We start from the raw sequence: 18,032 nt of genomic DNA on the forward strand, positions 1-18,032 counted from the left end.
CTTTTTACCCCAAGATGGCGGTATGAGGGAGAAAAATGATTAATCGGGCAACTCTCCGGGCCTCCTGTCGGGTGGGCAGGATCTGAGGCCACCCGTTTCACGGGTGGCTGCGTCGTGCTGAATTTTGCGTACTATGTGGCAGGGTGCAGGCAGGCCGCTTGCGCACCTCCGTAACCGCGAGGCTTCCACTCACCGTTGGGATCCCTGCAACACTGCTGGCACCCTGGTTACCGCTTTCATCGGGCGGTGGCGTCATGCTGGCCCCCTTATTTGGCGACATGCGGCGAGGGGCAGGCACCGACGCTGGGCCTCGGGCCCCCTGCAGCCAAGTCCACCAACTTCACCGCAGGGCTCCCACTTGCCCCGGGAGCCCCGCAACATGTTTGCCATCGGTTTCCAGCTCTCGCGGGCCATACATCCACTGCGGCCTGCAGGCCACGCCTCAGTGAAGTGATATTGCTGTGAACCGCTATGGGGGGCTAGGCCTCCTTATCCCCTCATCCCTTTGGGAATTGGGCCGCTACCGGCCACGAAGTGCCAGCGAATTACCTTAATGGAGGGAGGGCAGGAGGCCCCGTCCCTACCCCATCGTGAAGCTAAGAGGGCAGCCGGTCTTTCCCAGTGTTCGTGCCCCTGGGGGGGGGGGGGGTAATCGGTTTCTTTGCATCGCCGGTTCTGGGGACTCAGGCGCAGAGAGAAAGAGGATGTGGTCTGTCGGCTAGATTGCTGACTTTGGTGGTGAAGACAGGGTCCGAGCCTTGGGGTCTCATCCTCATCCTATGATTCGGGGCAAATCACTTGATCTCCCTGTGCATGAACGCCTCCTTGTGTAACGTAACCGGTGCTCACGCTAAGCGCTCCAACACTTTCGGTGCGAGTCACACTATATAAATCTGCATCACTCTCCAGGCACCCCCCATCCTTCCCTGCGGACATACACACTCCGAGGTGCCTGAAGGGTGGGGGGGGGTAGGCGTAGGTGGCATGCCGCTCTCCATGGCAACGCTTATCGGGAGAAGCTCCGGGGCTGTACTTGGCCTCTGCACCCTGCAGACCAGGTGTTGGAGCACTTCAGAATAGGACAGTAATGATGTGATGAGAAGATTACAAGGGAACAAATTATAAAAGCAAACGTCACTTTACAGGAGGCAATAGTGGCAATGAGGAGCAAACATAACACAAGAGGTAGCAATCGGTACTTAAAAAACGAGGTGACGTGTGTAAGTTGCAAAAACATACACATTGGGGTAGAGGTAGAATACGGCCACTAATAGGCTTTCGTGGCCGATTAGGCAGCTTTGTCACAAGCACAACAACTCCATTAGCCTGGTTGTGCCCCTTTCGGTGGGTAGGGTGCGGTCCCCTCGAGTGGTGGGGGGGGCGAGACATCGGGTTCAGCGCTTAAGACCTGAGGGGCAGCGCGTCATTCTAGCTTCGATAGCTCAGTGGGTAGAGCGTAGGACTGTAGTGAAGTGAGCGACATCCTTAGGTCGCGGTTCAGATCCGGCTCGAAGGACTTTCCTGCAACTAAGGTAACGCATGTTCCGCTGCAGACCAGGGTTCTAGTCTAGGGTCTGCTAAAAGCACCTCACCGAGGGGTTTATTTATATGTGCCTTTTGTGTGCATGCGGGGCACTGCTAGGTGAAGCATTCATTTAATTAGAATAGGCATTCACTGCTCTTTAAGCCATGGGGATACGTGAGAACGTGTGGGGAGTGCCGAGGATGACACTAGCATGTACAGACTCCAGAAGAAAAAAGCGTACTTTTCTCATTACTTTACGAGCTCTGTCTCCTGACAAATCTGATTCTGGATTTGCCAGTTGTATATGAAGTCCATGAGAGAGGGGTTTGCCTATTTTGCCTAAACTCTATTTAGCACAGGGTTATGTTTTTTGCCTATCAATACGTTGCAGGCTTGGATTGTCAGGAACCAGCATTTTGTCAGATGGCAATTGTGAGATAGTAATACTCACCACCTGTTATGAATTGAGCAGTTAAATCGGAGTTCTGTTGGTCATCATTCGATGGCATTCATCGTTTATTCAAATTTGTGGTTGAGGGTGAAGCGCTGTCCTCTGTGCTGAAGTGTTGTAGTATGCCTCAAATTTTTTGTGTATTTCCTGATTATGAGAAAGGTTGGCATTTTCATCTTTGATAGTGCTAAAATGGATAGAGCTTTCGGATTGTCCTCTCATAAAAGCGAACAGCTTTCTAGATTTCTCTCTTACGTCCAAGATTTTAGACTGAGGCGGAAAGGCTTTATTTGCTTTGGTTTAGTAAAATCTTCCAAATTAGTAAATTCTTGGGAACATTTTTTTTTATTCTACCTTTTAGTTAATGTTGGTTTTTACCAATATAGGGATGTTGCATAATGATCAGAATTGATGTTTAGGAAAGTGGATTATTATTTTGGGTGAGCGAGAGTCCATATCGAAGGTGCCACCCCCTGCTAGATGTCACACAAAATAAACCTGTGCTTAATCCCTGGTAATGTGACACAAAGCTGTCAGGCTTGTGTAAAGTAAGCAGTGCTTACATAGTAGAAAAGTCACCCAAACCACAATAAAATTCACAACCAATTTTAAAATAGGTTCGATGTTTGGCAGACCTAGATGGAGCCTTGGCAGCATACAGTAAGTTGACTGGTCCCGGTGAAAGTCTGGAAGTAAAAATGTTTTTAAAAGGTTTAGACATTATGGCAAACTTGCGGCTCTCACGCATAAGATAGGTTGCTAATTGTTGGGTTATCCCCGGTACTCTAAACGATATATGTTATTAACACCCAGACACAAGGTCATGAAAGTTATCATTTTGACTGTCCTTAGATTCACACGCTTCACCACTGAGCTCGTAAGCACCTTGCAATACCCTCACTAACCCTATGTTGGCCGCCGAGCATACTTACTTTTGAAAATTAGCACGTTGTGCACAAGGGCATGTAGGTGTTTTGATTGTGGGCTATAACACATAGTGTGTTGTAGAGGCTCGGTAAGTGCCATTACATGAAAACCACGTAGAGGCCGGTGCATGGGTGGTACATACGTTGTTGGTGTTTGCTGGACTGGAGAAGGCAGGAATAGTAAACAGGCAATTATATATGAATTATCGAGGGTATATCATAAATATGCCAGTAAATCCGCAATCTGACTTTGATGAGTCATGCATTACCAGTTCGGATCCCATAGTCTTCGCACTCGATAGAGACGTGGAAGCGGTCGCGCAAATGTTTTGGCTATCTAAAGCCGGGCCAATATTTGGTCTAGTCTGAATGTTGTACTGTGACACAGACCCATTTACCTTGACGCCTACCCACTATGGCTCAATGGGTCTTGGCCAATTATCCCTACGGTGGGCCGCGGTATTGTAAGGCTATTACACCTGCCTCCGGCTGGTAGTTCATGTCGGGAGGATTTAAAGATGTGCCTTAGACAAAGGGTGTCACAACGAGGATGGTTTTGGTGTCTACGTCTGTATTTATCTCTAACAGTTAACACTTTGGACTTCGGAGACTAGATGAGTTAGATGTGGATGAGCGGGAGGATAGCCGAATTTTGAAGTGTATGCTTGTGTAGGTCTGTTATTCGCAAGCTTGATAATTTTTTGGGGGAATAAACACGTAGGCCAGCAAGGGGCTGAGTCCACTACTTCTTGCTTTGGGGCGACGTTAACGGAAGCTACCAACATCATTTGATAGTCAAGATTTTATTAAGTCTATTTGGTGTTGTAGCCAGCGTTTTTGTGCGCATGTTTTGGACCACAGACTGCTGTCTTAGGCGGGGCGGTCAGTTTACACCGCGATAGGCACCAGCCGCTACATGGTATTATGTCGAGGTCTAGTAGGTGCATGTTTTAATCCTTCCATCGGCTTCATATGACTGCTAGAATCAAACCTAGCTAGCCGGGGCTTGTCTTAAGCATGTCAAGTTGGGCATCTTCTTTTTTCTGGAAGTGAATGTGCGAGGCTGTTTGATTTTGCGACTGCGTACTTGGGGTACGGAAGCTCCAATTTTGTCCACTCTATCCTGGGTCATGGGGTGCTTTTAGCCCTGGTGCTTTGGGTCGTCACTCAAGATATGGGCAGCATGGACCCGGTGATGCACCAGCCTCCCCAAGCATAACCGCGCAAGCAGTTTTCAGCGAGTTGCCTCTGTAAGTTTATCAGGCACAATTACATAGCTTGCCCCGGTAGTGAGAATTCCACTCCTACCCCATCCACAGCTTTAGAGCACCCCCCCCCGCACCAGGCATAGGGCTCAGCATGGGGGCTTTTCCTTGGTGTTGGGAAGTGCAATGTAAACCTTGGTGTCCTGTTTTGGCGCCTGGGTGGCGTGCACTGTGAGAAGTCTGTTTCGTGGTGCCTTGCCTTTGGTGTTTGGTATTTCGGTGTAAACATTGGGGTCCGGTTTGGCACCTGGGTGGCATACACTGTGAGAAGTCTGTTTCGTATTCTGGCTAGAGTGAAGTTTCGCTGCTGGCTAACATGGTCCTTTGGCCATTAGGAGTTATGCATGTGGCCCTTCTGTATGTCCAATGGACGCAGGCGCCACTGGTGGCAATTAGAAAATTGTTGGTCTGTCCTGGCCAGGATGCTGCAAGTATTGTTTCTACTTCCTCACCTTTCTGGTGCATCAGCGGCCACGAAGCCAAGTATACTTCACGGGGCGCTGCTCACACTCAATGGTGGCCATATTCACGCAATTTACAGAATGGAGTGCGGTGTCGGCCATATAGGGCTAAGCAGAGGTAGCGTATTTGTCAGCAGAACCCTGTATTGTGGCTCAGTCAATTTTGCAACTATCTTGCTTCGTAAGCCTTGGTACTGGCGTGTATAGTGGTTATAACACTTATCCAACGGCAATGTCAGAAGCCACAATAGAAGTCTGCCTTTGCCACTGGTCTCCAGCCCAATGGGGCGAAATAAAATAAAAAAAAAAAAAAACTTCATGGGGTGCGTTGGGAGGTTACCGATAGAATGAGGTACCGTGTTCACTAGGTGGGCATTCGGCTGCAGCCAGGGCAGGTATCAGGTCGCTTCAGTACAGACATACCCACCCGCGCTTTAGCCAGGGCAGCAGGCAGGGGGAGGTAGTTGTCATCTACCTAGTGTATTGTGGCAAAGTAAGTTGGGTAACACAGGTTAGAGCCTATTGGGCCGTCTGACATGCACTAAGGGGAGTATGTATACAAGCGGTTAATTACCCTAAGCACATGTTTCAGCAGGCAACGTTTTACATCCTCCTGATAGGGCTAGTAGAAGGCAGTACAGCATCACGTGCAGCTAGTAGTTTGGTAAATAAGCTATTGGAATTGCTCTATCAGCCATTATGAAACTAGTTAATTGCTGTGCGAAAATTTACCTGGGCACCTTAAATTATCCTTTACAGATTTGCTGTCAGGACTTACTCCTGTGGCGCTCAATGGGGAGGGGCCCTCACATTTTTCCCCGCTTTGCTTGCGGGGGTGCACACTGATCAATCTGGTAACCTACACCCCTGGTTGCTTGTTTTAACCCATATGTGTGGTAGCTTTGCACGGTGGGCTCCTAGCAGGAATTGGACACACGGCTTCACAAATACTTTACGTGTGGTTGGGCTCCACTGGCTTGCGCCGGAACAGCTTTGTTAATAAACTTGAGTTACCCATAGATTCTCTTGGAGCCCCCCCACAATGTCAGAAGTTGGCCTGACGTATGATGTCTCCAATTCTGGGGGCACCTTGTATTTGTCAAAGCAATCCCTTATGGTGGTGGTTGTAAGTCAACCTTATAGACAAGCTATCCTAGAGGTAAATGTAAATGTAAATGTGTTGGACTTGTAAAGCGCACAGCTGCCCGTAAGCGTCCCGGCGCTTGCTTAGGGAACCCGTCCTGGTATTCCCCTGTGAGAAACCCTGGCAGGGTGTCCACAAGGTGAAAGCCAGGCATCCCACCGCGAGGGGCCGTAGTGGAGATTAAGCAAGCTATTGCCCAGAGTCGCAGAGTGTGACCCCGTGAGTTGAGTAGGCACCAGAGCGAGAATTGTCGAGTCCGTGGAATTTTGAGCCCGAGACCCGCCGAGGCGGGGAATCGAACCCTGGTCCACGATCGATCTCAGCTTCCGGGTCTGCCGCCTCTAACCACTGAGCCACGCTTCTCCACAGCATTGACTAAGCAGCCTCTGGGCTAAACTCAAGAAGGCATGCGAAGCCAGCTGTTTTACCATTGCAATCCTGTTATCAATTGGATGGACACCACACAAGTTTTTATTATAAATATGTTTTATCACTGAATAATCCCCTGCACTCTTGAGTATAGAAGCATAAGCGTTTAAACAAAAGCACAGTTTACAGACGGTTATTCGGAGGACTGCGTCACGGCAGAAGTCGAAACTTAACCTGGGTGTAGTCTGCTGACGCTTTGTGTGATGGTGTGTGCTTGGGTCTCAGTGGCATGCTCCGGAGCTCCTATTGTATAGATTATAGGAAGCGATATCAGCAGTGGGGGCCCGTCCTCATCACTTGGTCATTCACCAGGGAGTATGACCTCACGAACCTGGGGTGGTCTACACTAATGCTGTAGAGGAATATGTACCCAGGGGTAATCTGCAGATTAGTGACAGAGGGGCATTGGTTTCATCAGGCATGTAATGATTCAGGTCAGGATCAAAGGTCACTCTGTGGTTGATGGGGTTCTCCTTTCACCAGTCGGTTTGGACTTGTCCCTCCTGGACCGACGAGTAGCTCTGCGGAGCAAGGGTTGCAGGTAATCGAGGTAGCGAAGTGGTGGGGGGCCCGGACGGCGACGGTGGCCGCCGGCCGGGCTGTGGCGGAGTTACAGGGCGATCCGGAAGCAGAGAGGTGCAGCACTGTACTTCAGCGGGCACATAGGAGTGAAAGAGCCTAACCTGGAATCTCATGGGAGGTCCGGGAACACGTGTCGGCGCCCCAGTAGTCCTTCGGGCGGTTGAGTGCCTGTGCAACCGGGGGTTTGCCTAGATACGCCCCGAAAGGGGCGTGAGTAGAGTTATTACCATAATGACGCAGCAGATGGGTGGTTCGCCACTGTGCTGCTTGGCTCATCAGGTGGGCAGGTGGCGAGAATGCAGCCTGCCCTTGGATAGCCCGTAAGATAACCCACCGTGATTTCATAACGTTGTATGTAATAAACTTGCAGCAACTTTTCCCAATCTAACACTGGTGTCTGGTGTGTGATTTGTGGGATGTTGGGTATGTTGTGGGGCGGGGGGTTCTGTTGACCTGATGTGACTATGCAGCTGCCCAAGGCCACCCGGTGGCCATCAGGAGGGTGAGCCCGTAGTCCCAAAGGGCCTCCCCGCCCCCTACTTTGGCATCCACTCCTCCCCGGGCAGGGGGTGCCCGGCCGGAGGGTGGGCGGGCCAGCGACACACGTCCGGGGCGGCAGGCAAGGCGAAGGGTATATAACATCCCCTCGCCATTTTTGTAGCCTCTTTGCCGCTCTGGTCATCGCGCGTCGGCTCAAGGGACACTCTTTTCCCTCCCTACCTCTTACCCTGAGTGTCAGCTGGGGGGGGGGGAACATTTGGGAACTTTTAATTTGTTCCTTTTTCGTTGCAGGCGGAGTTACAGGGCGATCCGGAAGCAGAGAGGTGCAGCACTGTACTTCAGCGGGCACATAGGGGTGCCAGAGCCTAACCTGGAACCTCATGGGAGGTCCAGGAACCTGTGTTGGCGGCCCAGTAGTCCTTCGGGTGGTTGTGTGCCTGTGCAACCGGGGGTTTGCCTCGATACGCCCCGCAAGGGTCGTGAGTAGAGTTATTACCATAATGGCGCAGCAGATGGGTGGTTCGCCACTGTGCTGCTTGGCTCATCAGGCGGGCAGGTGGCGAGAATGCGGCCTGCCCTTGGATCGCCCGTAAGAAAACCCACCGTGATTACATAACGTTGTGTGTAATAAACCTGCAGCAACTTTTCCCAATCTAACACTGGTGTCTTGTGTGTTATTTGCGGGATGTTGGGTATGTTGTGGGGCGGGGGGTTCTGTTGACCTGATGTGACTATGTGCTACACAGCTTGTCTCCGGTCTGCTGCATTTGCAGCTTTGGTGCATGCAGACATGTGAGCTCTGTTGTATGTGCTATATTGGCATGTTTGTGCTCGGTTTAAATTTGCTGCACATGCCCAGGGTTTACCTTCATTGCATCACAATTACTTTAAGGAAGCCAACAGGAAGTACTCCAGAGGTTGTGTTTACAGTGCCGGCACATGCCCACCGGTAAAAAAATGGTGGGGAGCCACGGCCAACTGCCAGTTAGGTCAAGGGAGCCACGGGTCAAAAAAGTTTGGGAACCACTGCCCTATCACACAGTGCTCAACCAGGCCCCTCATCAAGACCTGCAGGACACCAACACATGTCAGTCCTGACAAAGAGGGAGCAGATGTTACTTTACAATTTGAATGTTCGAGTGTCCCGTCTGGAATGTGATCATGACGAGTTCAATGGATACCTCATGTACATTAAGGGGGCCCAGGGCTCCCCTATTGATGCACAAAGATTTTTACTGCTCCCGCCTGCACAGTCCCCCAAATCTCTTCACCCATATTCCATCCATTTGTTCCAATATTTTGTTATTTAGTGATGAGTGCAGTTTTCGTTTAGGGCTAGTATAGAATTAGGCATAGTTAGTTCCTAGCTTTTTCTGATTCTTAACTTAGTGTTTTTGATCAAGTTTCCTTTTCTTTAGGGTGGGGGGTTGATGTGCTTTTGTTCTTGTATAGATTAAGCTGTCTTTTTCCCGTCCCTGGATGTGCCTTAAGGAGGGAGGGGGGTTGATGCATATTATATGTTATATGTATAGTCTTGGTTATGCTAGTTAGTTTAGTCTTGGTTAATGTTAGTGCAGGTTAGATTAGTGTAGTTTTGGGTAAGTCATTATTATTAGTTTATTTTGATAAGTGTTTATTTCGTGAAAATAAATTCCTACTGGTTGATGGTTCTTGCAGTCAATGATTGTTTATGTGTTGACAACTACTGTTGAATTTGTAGTTGGTTACAATAGATGGATCGCCTGCACAATCAATTTGAATTTTGACAAATGTGATTACTCCATTTTCAAGGGACAGGCAACAGTCAATCCACATTTTGAATGTGAGTGAACCTAACTGATTGAGATGTAGGGTAGCAAAGTTCAGTTTCAAGTATGTTTTGGAGTGGTCTGATGAATTAGTATCTATATGATACTAATTTTGCCAGTACAGATATACACATGATGCACTGTAGGCATTGTGCTCACACAGCATTGGTTACATACTGTAGCTATGTTGTTAGAATGCTTTTAGCGGCATCTTTGATAACACCAGTCCCCACAGCAGCTTCAATTTCCACATAGGAGTGTATGGGATATGTGCTTTTTATTATTTACTCCTCATTCAAATGCCCCTGTATGTCTTTTAACACAGTCTTGTAAATTGTGGACAACACTGGACATTATTTTGCATACAAACTGAAGGCAAGGGGTGTTGTGATGTGGATTACAGCACAACAGCGCTAGGATTTGATCAAGAAACAAACTTTGACATATGCTATCCTACACCATTCCTCTTCTCACAGCTAGATAGCTTTGTCATCATATGTAACATGTTAAGGGAACTGTCTTTACATGTGTCATGGCATGAAAACCATCTATTCAACCATTATCCACCACATTCACAATGAGTACATGTTCTGAGTATTTCTTGTATGCATTGAATGTTTCATCCACTTCACATTGCTTAACACAGACTCGAGTGTTGTTCCAAGTCACGATCAACATCCTGAAGATATATTATTTTTATTGTGCAGAAACAATGTTGTCTTAGAGATCTGAGCATTGGTAGAGTCACCCCTGTCTGGGCTACTCAATACCTATCAGGGACACAGTCAGCATAATCCCTTTCTAAAATGTCCCTTGATTTGTAGTGGTGGCTAAATTGACCATGCATGGTTGGCACATTTAAATGTAAATGGCCACAGGCACCATACATCTTAGTGACATAAGTTATTTTATTAACATGTGCATTAACTGAGGTGGCAGACTAGGCCTGTTCTTTGTACAACAACAACCCCATTGTGTACATGTCCAGTGGAGCGCCAGACAGAGTCCCTGGGGGGGAACATTTCGAGAGACATGTTGAGGAAGAGGCAAAGTTCAGTCATCAGGGTAATTTCAATGTCATTGGGAACAATGGCAAAACTGGCAGTCTATATGAAAGTCCAAGGTGAGTGTAGCAGAGTCATTCAGAGCACAATGGAAGCTGATGTTCCGAGGCATCATGGTAAGCACAGGGCCAAGCAGAAACTTTCCATTTGACACAGATGAATGCTTTCGTTGACTTTTCTACCTGAATGCTGATTCATCCATATCTTCCTGAAAGACCTCTGGTCCAAGGCCAGCGCTCTCCCCAGCAGCTACACCTCACTGTCCACCACGACAGCACAGAGCCTTCCTCTGAGCAGGGTTCAAGTCAGCAGCTAGTCCCTGAGCCTCAGGTTCACCTTGCGTGCCTTCCGGTAACGACCCATTGTCTCTGCTCTCTTTACTTTAATTTGTCACTGTTGCCTTTTTGCATTACTGTACTTATGTGGTTATTAGTGACTGTACTACTGTGGCATTTTATTCTTCCCACCACTGCTGCCCCTGCAGCCCCCCGACTCAGTTGCGCTCCCACCTCCCTACCTCTGCTCCCGCCCCGCTCCCTTACTTAATGACTATTCAGTGGACGTACGCAACAGGGGCGCCGCTGGCAAGCTCGTCTGCGCCCGTCCGTGACTCAACCACAACCAGGGCCAGGAACCCTGGGTCTCCAATGTCCCACTGCTACAACTCAACCACCCTCCACGCATTCAATCCCAGAAGACATGCCGACTGCGCAAGATACTTCACCATCAACAAAGCTCCCACAACCGCCATAGCCAGGCCTGATACACGCACCACAGAAACCGAAACCCTGACTTGCATCCTTCTGAACGTACTCTCCCTGCACTGACACGCCGTAGAAATCTGGGACCTGATCGACACCTGACTTTGCCTTCTTCACGGAAACCTGGACCAATGCCACCTCTGGCCCAACATCACAACAGCCATCCCTGACGTTTACAAGATCCAGAGAAACAACTGCCTGAACCGCCCTGGAGGAGGGCTCGCCTTCGCTCAAAAGACACCCCTCCATCTCTCCACTTCCAGCGCGAGCGACCCACACTCCAACACAGAAAACCTCCACTTCCAGATCCACACCAGCTGTAGGACCACGCTATGTGGCACCCTCATCTACAGACCTCCAGGACCTCGCACCCAGCATGCTACTACCATCGCCGTACTCGTCGCACCCCACGCCATCACCTCCATGGACTACATTCTACACGGGGACCTGAACTTCCACCTCGACAACTTGCACAACCCCGACTCCACCACTCTTCTCGACATCCTCACCGACCTCGGACTAAAGCAGCTCGTCAATGCGCCCACCGTAGGGCGGTTCACACCTTGATCCCATCTTCGTGGGAGGAACTAACATCCGTTTCAGCCACATCAACCAGCCCTCCTGGACGAACCACCTCTGCGTCCACTTCATCTTCCACACCACCACTGCACCCAAGCCCTCCCCATGCCTGTAACAACGGAACTGGAGCAAGGTTACAGAGGAACTCCTCAACACCACCCTCCCTCAAAACCCCCCAGTGCCATGACCAACACCAGCTCCGCAGCCACAGAATTTCACCACTGGGTCTCCTGCTGTGCGACAAGCTTGCACCCCTCCACAATACCGCCAAACATCTTCATCTGAAGGCCACCTGGTTCACCACAGAAGTTCAAGATGTCAGATGCTCCTGCAGGCACCTACAGAAAGCCTGGCAAAACGAGAAAACCACGTAAGCACGGAATAACCACCAAAGTGCTCTGAAGGAATACCAGCAGTGCATAAGGGACGCCAAAAGGACCTTCGTAAGGGACAAAGTCCAGACCAACACGACCAACCCCAAGGAACTGTTCAACATCATACAGCGGTACGCAAAACCCTCCTGCGAAGCCACGGACGTCACACCTTCCCAGGAACTCTGCGAAAAGCTTAGCTCCTACTTCCATCTTAAGATTAAGGCCCTCTGTGATAAGTTCAGCGAACCAGCACCGGTCTCCACCCCCCTACCCACCGCCGCTGATAAGCCGACCATCATGTCCTGGGACCCTGCTACGGTCAAACTCATCACTATGACCATGAACAAAATGCACTCAGGAGCCGCAATGGACCCCTACCCACTGCACATCTTCCACATGGCCGCCGCCGTCATCGCACCTGAACTAGGACCGACGATCAACACCTCCCTGAGATCCGGCATCTGCCCTGACGACTGGAGAACTCCATCCTAGATACCTCCCAGTCAGGATTCCGCAGCAACCACAGCACCGAGACTGCCCTCCTTGCTGCCACCGACGACACCTGCATGCCACTAGACCAGGGACACAATGCAGCCCTCATCCTTCTAGACGTCTCCGCAGGCTTCAACACCATCTCATGCTCACAGCCAGACTTCACGAAGTAGGGATAGAAGGAGTTGCCCACAACTGGATCCATTCCTTCCTCTTCGGCAGAACCCAGAGGATTCGACTCCCCCCTTTTTTCTAAGAACCCACTGAAATCAACTGAGGAGTACCCCAGGGATCATCACTCAGCCCCACGCTCTTCAACATCTACATTGCCCCCCTCGCCGCCATCGTCAGACAGCATGGGCTCATCATCGTATCCTATGTCAAAGACACCCAGCTCATCCTCTCACACACAAAGAATCCCAAAGACACCAGAAGGAAGGAATGAAGAACTTGTCAGCCTGAATCAAAGAAAGCTACTTGAAACTAAACTCAGAGGAGACAGAGGTCCTCATCCTCAGACCCTGCAACTCCGCCTGGGACAACACCTGGTGGCCGTCTGCCCTCGGGAACCCACCCATCCCTACAGACCATGCTCTGATCCTTGGCATCATCCTTGACTCCTCCATCTCAATGAATCGCCAGATTAATGCTGTCACTTCCATGAGTTTCAACTGCCTAGGCATCCTTCAAGACCTTCAAATGGACCCCATCTGACTGCAGAAGGACCATCACCCATGCATTCATAACAAGCAGACTGGACTACGGCAACGCCCTCTATGCCGGAATCAATGGACCTCTTCTACACAAACTCCAAAGCGTCCAGAACGGCGCAGCCAGACTCGTCCTCGGGATACCGCGTCATGAACACATGGCCCAACACCTACCAGGCCTCCACTGGATCCCCGTCAGGTAGAGGGTCACCTTCGAACCCCTCACCCACGTCAACAAATCCCTCAACAACATCGGGCCCAACTACCTCAACGAGAGAGTATCCTTCCACGCACCCAAGAGGAACCTCAGTTCCAAAGACTTCGCCCTGGCAGAGGTCCCCCACATCCGCAGAAACAGAACCGACAGGAGAGCTTTCTCCTACATCACAGCCTAGACCTTGAACGAGCTCCCTGTGAACATCAGATGCTCCCTGCACTGTTTCAGGAAAAACGTCAAGACCTGGCTCTTCGACTGATCCGGAGCCGCCCCCCCCCCCAGCACCTTGAGACTCGCACAGGTGAGTAGCGCGCTCTTCAATCCTCCTCAGATGTGTCATGTGCCTCCCATGAGGGTGATGGTGGATTGCCAGGAGCAATGCGAGGCACTGACACCTCATGAGGGTAAGAGGTGGATGTTGAAGGTGCACCAGCATTCATCTGTGCCAAATGATGAGGCATCACTGTGGGGATGATAAACTGCAGGGCTTGCAAGACTCCAGCAACGTCTCTGTGGTAAGCAGCCATGGCAGCCAAGTGTGAATCATGCATCTGCTCCATGCTCTCCATGATCTTTCCCATTTCACGCAACACGTAGGTGGCATCGCTGGGGCCACTTTGACTGGACAGTTGTTCTTGTCTCCTAGTTTGTACTCCAGCGATGTAAGCCATAAAATGTTGGAGAGTGTGGAGTGAACTGTGGGTGCCTCTGATGGACTCTAGGTGGTCTCTAATGGAAATGAGACACCCACAGATCCCATCCATTTTGCCCGCCAAGCTGTCAAACCCCACCCGCACCTGACTCGCAATCTAACGCTGTACTTCTACCACACTACGCTGAAATGTTAACAGTGGTTCCTCAGACTCGTGTGAGACAGCTGTGGTGGTAGGTGCTTGCTGCTGGGTGTTTTGTGCAGCTGGTGTAGCAACAACGACGCTGCTAGATGTCCCTGCTTCCGGAGATAGGCTGCCAATGGAGTGGAGCAGCTCTTGGAGGCCATCCTGGTCTATGGTTGAGATGTCTTCTTCCTCATCATCATCAAAGCGTGGGACAGGCTGCTGAACAGGAGGTGATGTTTCTCCCTCTGCATTGTAAAGGGGTGATACTGTTGTATCTGCATCTCAAAGCAGTACACATGGAAATCGCAAAAACGATGAGAAATGAAGCATTTCTGTTTGTTTGCCTGTTTGAACTCAAGGTTTTTCTGTGCTTAATTTTTTAACAGCCTCCTATTCACATCACCACTGTTCCCAATAAGATGTGCGTGAGCGTGCCATGGTCACCCGGAGTGCGCAGTGTCATGAATTTAGCGTGCACAGATCCCTGAAAGACCATTCGCGTTGCCGCTTTTAAAACACGAGCGGCGCGAAATACTGTCATTTCCTGGGTGCGGGAGGCAGGAAGAGACAATGGTGACTTGAACGGCAGGTAAGTGTCTCCCTTAACGCCTGTGGGGTTAGGGAGGCCTGGCATTCACATGCTGCATTCATTGTCCTAATGTACGTATTTGTGGGGCTGATGTAGTCCTTTGAGATAGTATTCGTGTTAATTGCAGCGCCATTGTGCTTTGCAATTAACATGAACACTATGTCAAAGGCCCACATAAGCCCCACAGGCGTGCACCAATAGGAAAATTAATGCAGCAAATCTAAAGCTTAACTAGTGCTTTCAAGATTCTGAAAACACACGTTGTGCTTGTTAACTTTCTGCATTTATTTTCTTAAGAGTGTACTGTTGCGGGGCTGATGTGGACCTTTGAAATAGTATTCATGTTAATTACAGAGCACAATGGCGCTGCAATTAACACAAATACTATCTCAAAGGCCCACATCAGCCCCACAGCTGAGCACCATTAGGAAAATTAATGCTAAAAAGATATAACACAACCTGCCGCACAATGTTGAATTGTGATTACCCCTATGTTATACTTCAAATGGGAAGCTCGAAGCGATGAAGTAATATTGCTCGTAGTAATTACCACTCCCCCATGATAATGATAATAACAGGTTTGAAAATATTGCAATATGATATTGGGAAACTCGTAATGAGCCACAGGACAGATAAAGCTCAATTCTGACAATGCTGAAACTTGCAGGTCACTGTAAGAGCGCCAGGCAGGCAGCCCCAGCATCAGGCACTAGGACTGCAGCACCAGGGATCCAAGAAGCAAACACAGTAGTGGCACATGAGTGGAAATGTCTCTTTTGCATTTGTTGATCAATGGGAGTGTTGGTACAAAATTCCAGTGGACATATTCGCTGTGGTCTAATCTATCATAAACTTAATGTGGTATGCTATAAAACAAATTTGCACATTATAATGTTTGCGGAAAAAAGTATGTTGTAGGTTGTCAACACTAAAATGTATTGCAAAATATATGAATGAAATATTTTGAAGAAGCACTGTCCTCACAAGTTCACTAGGACTGTCCAAGATAATACATAATTAAAGAAGTCATCCACCGGTGGCGATGCCACATCAGGGAAGAATCGATTCCTCCCCAGAGCCCCGAGAGCACCCACTGTTGACAGGCCTAGGGTGCAGGGTAGGGCACACTCATCAATCTGTGCCGGGTCTCTGCGATGATGCATCGCCATGAACCACCAGCGGCCACAGCAGGATGGGAGCAGGCACACCAGTGTGATCGATTGCTGCAACAGAATGGCGACGGGCACCCCTGATGTATTGCCGGATGTAGGGCACCAGCCAACTGATCCCCTGCTTACTTTGAAAAGTGAAAAACACAGAGGGAGCTGGTGAAAGGTATACAAGAGGTGCCTTCCTACCTACTGTGTAGCCTTGGACTGTGTCCTGTATGTGCATGTAACTTGCATGATCGAGGTAACTATTAGCGGCGATACTACGTGCCTCTCAGACCTCTTTAAAGTGCTCGCCGACCCCACCTTCCCCCTCCCTCCGACCTGCCATGGGCATAAAGGGGTTGAATGCGGAGGCCAGAACTCATACCTCAAAGTTTTAACCTGAAACTCAATTAGAGCGCTAGCAGAAGGCAACAGACTGTGCTGCTAGTGCCTAATTTGAGCCAGTGGTTGCAGGAGAAGTTTAGGGGTTAAAACGTACTGGAGTGGTTAGGGTTGTCCTTACTAATAAGAATGTATTTCTACCCAAACCAACCCTTCTACCATCATTAGTATAGTGAAAGGTAAGGGAAAAGCATAACTCTTTAACCTATACCATGCAGTTTGCAAGCAGCTCTTTGACACTTCATACACATTTTTGTAACAGCCATATTAACCCTCTGTACTACTTTATGATAAGTCAAAACTGCAACTAGACAAACCACTCTCTCTAGCAGAAATATTAAACATGGGAAACCTCCTTTATCTCGCAATCTCAACAACGACTAGCCTTGCAAAGCATTCACTACCCCGATTGCGACTTTACCACAAGTTACTTTAACCCTGAAGTTGTTACGATGACTTGCTGTAGGGGGCTTGTTTTTGGACTGGTGACAAACTATCCCTGACGGGAAAGCCAGACTTTACTTCGTAGCTTGCACATCAAATTGTAAATATGTTATTTAATTTTTTATATATGTGATCTTGTATAGGCTTCCAACATTTCCCCACCCTATGAACAGTGCTCGAGTTGAGGATCTTTAGTAAAATCGTATTACGGTACCACCATTGGAGTCCTGTGCTTTTCTAAACCCAAAGTGTATTTGCCTGTGTAACCAATTCATGTCGTTGCCTGTATATCTAAATTGAAAACCTGCCTTAAGACACTTCATGTGGCACTACATGTGTGGAAATGAACTCTCTTTTCATTTTTTTAAGTAAAAGTTTGGAGTGATATTTTGCGCTGCACCCACATGCGCGGCTGGTTCCCGGCGCACATAGCCTTAGTTGCAACGCACAGAGACCTTATACTGCCGCACACAGAGGAAAAAAATTAGAGGGAACATTGCACATCACCCTTTTGAATATAGGGCAGCAAGTTTGTTAATGGGTGTTGCGGATGGACAACCAACACAACACCCATTACCTTCCCCTTTCACCCCATGTGAAGTGTGTAAGTGGCCTTTGATTTCAAGTATGCACTTTATGCTAATTGTAGGTCGGGTGAAGCACCTATCACCATGCCAACATCACTGCAAGTGACATTGGTATGGTGATGGGAGCTTGTAAATATGCCCCTCATATGGACACATGGATGATACACGATGTTCTGATCTGGGTTATTGAATGACTTTGTATGTGTAAGGATGTTTACGTACGTCACTGACTATGCATTTGTCCACTGCCACTTTTGACTTTACCTAAAGACCGGTTTCCATGCATGTCAATGTGTCTTGGACATCCCATTTCAGGACCATGAATACAATACAACAACACATGCAGATACTTTGATGTGGATGACTACATCACGATGTCTAGTGTGAAGGTGACATGTAGCAAAATGAGATGCATTATTGCAACATTGTAAATAGTGCTCCATGTCATACTTCACTTGACAGGGAATGTGTCGTTCTGTGAGCGTGGCACCAGAACAAACATATTGATGTTTTATGGGACATATTCCTGATGTGCAGAGTTCTTCCACTGTATTTTTGGATGCATATCTCTTCTGCTCATTGTTTAACAGCACATTTGCCCTCTGGTGTGTTCATTTTGATAAGATAGAATGTGCACCTTTTAGACACAAGGAGGCATATTTACGCTAAAGTGGCAATGCATGTGTTTAAGCCGAGAAGACACACAACATGCTTTGTCACTTTGGGAG

The sequence above is a fragment of the Lissotriton helveticus genome, chromosome 1_1 (genome assembly GCF_964261635.1).
Source record: "Lissotriton helveticus chromosome 1_1, aLisHel1.1, whole genome shotgun sequence".
Taxonomy (NCBI): Eukaryota; Metazoa; Chordata; class Amphibia; order Caudata; family Salamandridae; genus Lissotriton; species Lissotriton helveticus.